At 34.3% G+C, this 7,686-nt stretch overlaps 1 long non-coding RNA gene across 1 annotated transcript; it reads right to left on the reverse strand.

Annotated features, from left to right (window-relative positions):
* Nucleotides 1-5,578: 5,578 nt before the first annotated feature.
* On the reverse strand, nucleotides 5,579-6,599 carry LOC121799518. The gene is made up of 2 exons (XR_006050324.1): nucleotides 5,964-6,599; nucleotides 5,579-5,820 (listed from the first exon to the last, which is right to left on the reverse strand). It is a non-coding gene; the product is annotated as an uncharacterized LOC121799518 (long non-coding RNA).
* Between the last annotated feature and the right edge of the window lie 1,087 nt (nucleotides 6,600-7,686).

Here is a 7,686-nt window from a genome sequence, read left to right on the forward strand (position 1 = left end):
CTGGCCGAAGAAGCAACGCCTGAACTATACCGGTGATTACGCCGGCGGCGGCAGCGGCGGTTCCCACGACCTCCCCGAAGATGCTCAGGTTGGTCAAAGGCGGGCTCAACGGGCTCGCCAGAGGTCCGAGGAGGTCCAGTCGCCATCCCCCACTGTTGGCAGCCCGACAGCCGACCTCGTCTTCTTGGCGCGTCAACAAATGCGGGCTAAGATGTACAAGGTCATATCTGACTGGAAGAATGTCACTGACCCCGAGGAGAAGAGTTTTTTTCACGCACTGCTCGTGAGTATGCAAGCCGATTTGACTGCCGCCGCGGCACAAGTGGGGGGCTCAGACGCAGGCTCAGAAGCCACAGATTTGGGGGTCCCGGATAGCGCCGACAACGAGATGATGGCGACGACGGTGTGGCATGAGGCAGAGGCGCGGGGGGGGGGGGGCTCGTGCGTGGAGTATGAGTTTTTTTAAAAATTAATGTAAATTTTTTTTGTTAATGCACCTTTTTTAATTAATGTACTTTTTAAAATTTTAATATTATTATTGAATTTTCTCGTATATGTGTCGTAAATTTAATTCCGTATTTTGTGTGATTGTTAATTATTTGTTTTTAATAATTTTGTTTATTGTGGCTGGGCTATGGCTAGGCTATTGCTTGTCCTGATGATGTGGCAGGAGGAGTTTTAATGCTGATGATGTGGTAGGAGGAGTTTGTGGTTGGGCTGTGGCTGGGCTATGGCTGAGCTATTCTTATTGGAGATGCTCTAAAGACCGAACTAGAGACCAAATTAGGACCCTCCATTTTCTTAATCTTGTAGTTAGGATTAATCTAAAATTAATTTAATATTTTATTCAATAAAAACTTTTTTATTTTTTTATTTTACTTTTTTTTATTCAATAAAAAATTGATGTTGTGTTATTTTTCGCATTCATTACATACCGAATTTACTTCAACTGAAAGATAATTATGTCATAACACATTATGAAGTAATAAACTAATGGAATGAAGTAATAGCATGACTGAATGAAGTAATAAGTTCATTACTACTGCTTGACGTTTAACACAATTAACATTGTATTTCGATAAAATGTCATATTTACTTTATTACTAACGTTCATTTGGTTCATTATTTATTGAATCTAGTTCATTGCTGCCGCTTAACGTTTAACACTAAAATTTGTTGTATCATTAATGTATTTCAATAACATGTCAAAATTACTTCATAACATACGTTTATTTAGTTCATTATTTAGTGAATATAGTTCATTATTTACTCCAACAAGTTTTTATTGAATAAAATAAAATAAAAATAACTTTTTAAAAAAATAGTTTTTATTGAATAAAATATTAAATTAATTGTAAATTAATCCTAACCACAAGATTAAGAAAATGGAGGGCCCTAATTTGGTCTTTAGTTCGGTCTTTAAGAAGGGTTCGACAATGATCACAACCCAACTTTTATTTATGATCTAGTTATATAAAATATATGTATATAGCTTTCAATTATGCATATATCATGATATTTAGTTGAGAGTTGGTATACTATGGTACATATTAAAAAAAACTACATCCCAAAAAAGTAAAGGCAAAAGACTGTAAAAGGTAACTATAAGAGAAACTTTTCATCCCACATTGAAAAATGAAAGAAGAATTTTGTGAAATACTTCTATAAAGAGAGTCACAAATGATTTTTCAAGTATTGTATTTATCAATTATCAATTCATAGGCCCAATACAAGTATGGGTTAATATGAAATGAAAGTTTAGTCTTTTTTTTTAAAAATTGATTTTTAATTCATTTTAAAAAATAAAAAAATTAAACTAGTTCAATTGATTCCCGGTTTCCGATCCAGCCGGCCGGTTCACCCGGTCCAAAACGGCCCAACCCTCTGCCGGTTTTATATGATGAATCTAATCGACAAGGTACCGGTTTGCGGCCGGTCCAAACCGGTTTTTAAAACACTTACAATAAATTTTAAAAAATTAAAACATTAAAATTTAATTTACTTTTTTAAATATTACTAATATTAATTTAAATTACTACTCCCTCCGTCTACAAAAAATAAATTAATTTTACCATTTTGGGATGTCCACCAAAATTAGACCAATTCTAAATAAGAAAAGTTTTAAACAAATACCAACCCTACACATCATTCTAAATATGAACCACAATCCACTAAAACTACTTCCACCATTTTTTTTCCTTTATCTTACTTTACTAATTGCGTATTAAAATCTGTTTCATTTATAACTTTGTCTAATTTTTTTTAGACGAATAGAGTATTATTTGTTTTAGGAAATATTATACGGAGTGTTTGAACATCTAAATAATCGATTCCCCTACACTCGCAGTCGCCGCTGCCACAAGGGACGTTGTAGCCATGACGACCACGGACCACATGTTGCTTCCATTGCACCGCCACGAGAAGCACCAACTCTATGCATCAATTTATCTCCAATTCGCAATAGATTATTTCTTCCTCTTGAGTGCTTTAAATTGAAAATTAGCTAGCTTGTGGTGTGATTTGAAGAATATTTGTTTTAGACTGAATCAATTGTCAAATTTTATTAAGTCAATCAGCAATTTGGCTTGATCGATTAGAGTAAAAATTTAGTGGTTTTGACAGTATAACCGATCATAGGAGAGAGAAATAAAAAAAGAAGTAAAATTAAATTATTTCTTTAATCTTAAGTAATTGGACACGCCATGTGTAATATGCCCCAACTATTTTAATCTTTGCTCGATTGATTACATATAATTTTTATAGTGATGTGAATTATATTTACATGGTTTTTACCCCTTGGTTTATTCACTTTTATGTGTTTTATAGATTTATTGGGTAGTAGATTAGTTTATTTTTATAGGAAGTAACTCAAGACAAATTGAACAAAGGAATGAAGTCTAAACGTAAACAGTAATTGACCTATCACTATTATCACCAAACGCTCTTATAAGACTATCAATATCTCCATCTTCCAAAAGCTTCACGTAGGTACCTTGCTCGCCTCAATCGGAGTTTGGTAGAGAAAGTTATGGTTGTTTTACGAAAGTTGCGCAGTGCAGTTAAGAAGTGACGAAATTTTGGCGAAAACTAGGGTTTAACCCAATATTTCTCCCACTTCATATAGGCTTCAAGAATTCAAATCCGATCAACTCTCAACCTTCTCTACATTTATAAAAAAAAGGGTCCCTTCGTTTCATAATTCACATATTTTAGTCCATCTTTCGTTCCATCATCTTTTCCATCTCTTTTTTCTACTTTTATTTTTATCCGACAACGTCAGACGAAGAATCATAGGGATCCACACAAAAGAGGATTGAAGACGTCTCTATCTCATCCAACAGAAGAGTCGTCGACTGAGGTATTTGTATTTAGATTTTTTTTAAGACATGTGTGGCTAATTTCTGGATTACTTAAAATTTGTAGTAGGAATTGTTTTTAACTATATTTTTCCATACGATTGATGAAGACATGTTTCTTGTAGTGGGACAATTCAGGCAGATTGTTGGGTTTGCTTATGGTGCGAACATAAGCGAACCCAACGATTCACTCCCTGCAAGAGAACGGTGTCAGAATTAATATGTAGTTGTAGTTTGATGTTGTAGAAGATAATTCACAAATTACATGGATAAGAAGTCTTGTAAATAAAGAGTGAGAAAATGAACACATGTCTATTGACATTGAATATTAAAATTTGATTATAAAATCAACTTATTTGGCTACGCGTCCAAAATTTGATTATCAACATTTGATTAAAAATTAAGTAACAAATTTTCAATACTTTCCCATATCTAGTCAAATGTTTATTTAAACTACTTCTATTACATATTAATTGACATTATTTGACTTGACTTAGTTCAGATTTTTCAAAAAATATAGTAAAAAATAATGAAAAAAGGTAATGGAATATGAATCATACTTTTATATACTCTATCTGTCCGTCATTAGAAGTCTCATTTATGGGCGGTACGGGTTTTAAGAAATGTTTAGAAAAGTGGGTGGAAAAAAGTTCATAGAATAGAGGTCTCACTTGTATATATTAGTTTTAAATGAAATGTGAGTGAAATGAGTTAGTCAAAGGTGAGACCCTATTACCATTTATGGTAAAAATGAACTGGGACTCCTATTCGCGGACGGACTAAAATAGAAAAACGGGACTCCTATTCGCGGACGGAGGGAGTATTAATTTTATAATAAAATGTGAGTGATAAGTGTTAGTGGATTGTGAAGTCCATTACCAAAAATGATAAAAAGTAAATGTGTCAATCAATTGAGGTCGGACAAAAAATGAAATTTGTGCCAATTAGTAGGAAACTAGGGGAGTTTAAAACTATTTAAACAATGAAAGCATCCTAGAATAGCAAATGATTAAGATAATTTGTCCTCAACTTAGTTACGCTTTCTTTTGCGTGTAAATCTCTATTTTTCTAAATTTTCTAGCACAAGTAATTGTGACCCTCTTTTTGTGTCCTTAAAAGAATTTTTTTTTTTAATTCGATAGAGAATTTACTGATTTATTCCTATTAACTCTAATTCCACTTAGATTCATATAAGCTAAATATTTATTTGCTACATGGAGAATAAAATAGAATGAAAGCTATACTTTGATTTTGGGCATTTTAATTGTCAAAGCTTACTAGCCCAAAATGATAAGGAGTTGTTGGGCTTATGGGTAGTGCCTAATTTTTTCCACTCTGTTTTTTATTTCTATTTTATATTTTATTGATACTTCTTTGAGTTCTTTATATGGACTTACGTGATATTCTTCATATTTTAGTATAAGTGATCATTCCGACCGTTGTTAAGCACAATATTATTACCATTAGCACATGATCCATACATTTTATCTTAAATCATCATTATTATTCATTAAACTAATGGGAATACAACTATTCGAGTCTTAAATTATGAGCTTTTGAAAATTAATTAAATGCGATTTTAACTGCTAGCCTAGCTGTCAATGATTTTGTCTGGATTACGATGAATCACTAATTAATTAAGACATAAAAATGATATAAATGTACGAAACACCTTTGAATTTATTAATTATTGTGCGAGATATATATTAATATTGGTAGTACTATTATTTAAAGCACGAGCAAGATTGGGCTGTCTGAAAATATCTAGGAGACTGACACAATTCACCCCATATGAGGTGGGGCTAAGAGCATCCACAATGATGCGGATGTCCCGGCGGACTTTCTAAAAACACCTTCTACCACGTCGTAAAGACTTCCCACTGCACTGTCACTGTAACACCCTGACTTTTCTACCTTTTTATTGTGTTCTTAAAAGGACCATCGTTTGTGCACTTGCAAATTTTTCAACCTTGTTTCTTTTATCGAGAGAAGAATTTTTCTTTATGGGCCAAACAATTATTCTTTCTTAGCTCATTTGAAACCCAATTGTTATGAGCCCAAAACACATTTTATTTCTTTCTATTGAGCTCAATTTTTGAGAAGCTCAAAAATCAATTATTTATTTCAAATTTGCAGTCAACTAGTTGGTCAAATATATTTGTCCAAATCCTATCACCAAACTATTAACCCATATCTCCATTCAATAAAATCCCTGCAACAAATTAAATCTCCACATAATTTATTATATATATCTCAATTACTCCGTATCAATTTCAAATTTACAATTTATACGTGAATATATACACCCCCACTCGTCTCCCACCTTTCAGCAACCTTGAAAAAATATAGAGAAAGAACGAGTAGGAGAAGAGAGTTTTCTGCCGCCTAAGAAGGTAATCATCCGATTAATCCTTAGCATCGAAATTCTTGCATTCATTTAGGATAATTTTTGAATCATCGTGCTCTGTACAAAGTTTCAATCTTTAAGTTAGCCTTTGTCTCTTTTGAAAATTTAATCCTCGGATAAACCAATCGAAATTGATTAAGAGAATTAGAATTAGAATTAGAATTAGAATTAGAATTAGAATGAGTTGGAGGGGGGCGTACCAGTCGCAAAGGGAGGAGCGCCGGCGACTCGCGGTGAGTCGCGACGGCGGCGCCTGGAGCTTCCACGGCGACGACACCAGGTTGCGGCGGTGGAGTCGGCGCTGATACTGCAGTGTTTCCGGCGAAGGGGACAACGACGGTGGCGCCATGGGGAATTGCCGGTGCGTGAGAGAGGGAGGAAGAAGATTGGAGTTTCTGTTTGGGATTTTAATTTGGATTTTAAGGTTGAGAAAGACAGAGTACCGATAGAATAAATGGAAGAGAAGACCTTTTTATTTCTTTTTTTTTTAAATTTTGATGCTGTACTTTTTAGTCGAAGGAAATTTTAAATGGACTAGAGTTTTGCTTTAAATTTTGGGCCTGATGGCAAATAATTAGAGGAATTGAGTTTGAGCCCGCCTTTTCTATTTTAAGTTTGGAAGAGTGGCGTATTTTTTTAAGTAATGGGTTGGAAATTCTTGTTTTAGTAATGGAATTAATTATTTTTTTTCCCGAGTTGATACTGATCCGAGTTTTTATACGAGAATCCAAAAATTTTCCTAAGAAGAGACCAAGGATAAAATGAGCACCCACATAGGAAGCATACATTCTTTTAATTAGATGTTTTCTCGAGTTTTAATGAGCTTATTATTTTTATTTTAAAAGGATTTTCTTTCGCAAGCGAGTTAAGGACGGAGTGAGAATTTTCAAGTTAAGAATTGTAAGAGAAACGAGGTGGGCTTTCTTTTTAAATAAGGGTTATGCCCTAAGTATATTTTTATGTGAAAATGATATGAATATTTGTCATGCCGTGTTTTGTTTTATCTATGAAACTTTTCTGATATGGCTTTTGCCATCAATGGATAATCGAATTCGGGTCTGTCTAGGGAGTGAGTCCCTATTCAGGCTAGTGTACACCTATAGAGATCGTGCGCTATCTCTTCGAGTTGGCCGATCTAGTGACTTGGAATGTGGCCACGTTCCTTGTCATCAATGCATCAGATATGGTAGACATCTATGGGAAAATGACTGCAGTCACGAGTTTTACGATGAAAATGATTTTAGTGTCTTGGGCGATTTCTAAAGTTAAAACCCCAAGGTCACTCAATGGTGGCATGATAAATACTTTTTATAAAATATTTTCGGCATGAGTCCACTGAGTGCATCAAGTACTCAGCCTTGCATTTCTTTTTAAAAATGTGCAGGTTGAGCGTGACGGGTGCGATGAGTGTTGAGCAAGACCGTTGAAGAAATTTAAGTGTTTAGAATGTGCCATGTCTTCACACGTTGCATATTCCTTCTCTCAAATGCTTCCGCTAAGTAGTTGTCCTTCTTTTGAGTTCTTGTATCGCTGAAATAATATTCATTTTTGAGTTGTTGATTGTTGAGATATTCCCATTTGTTTCGAGCTATTCCCATTTGTTTCGAGCTATGGTCGAGTTGTGTTGTTTTTCCCCTTCTTCCCCGCTTCTTTAATCCTCCCCTAGTCGCGATCAACCGTATTTTCTATCCTTAGAAAATGCGGGCGTGACAACCACGTCATAAGGACATCCCACTGGACAATGACGGACATCCCCAAAGACACCCCGGCGGACATCCACAATAATAAAAATTCACAAATTCACAAATATGTAATTTACGGAATTAAAATTTCGACACGAATACGGGGAAAATGCAACGATTTTATTTAAATAGTTAAAAAAATACATAATTATTTAAAAAAATACATAGTTAAAAAAAATAA

Source organism: Salvia splendens, chromosome 1, assembly GCF_004379255.2.
Source record: "Salvia splendens isolate huo1 chromosome 1, SspV2, whole genome shotgun sequence".
NCBI classification, from domain to species: domain Eukaryota; kingdom Viridiplantae; phylum Streptophyta; class Magnoliopsida; order Lamiales; family Lamiaceae; genus Salvia; species Salvia splendens.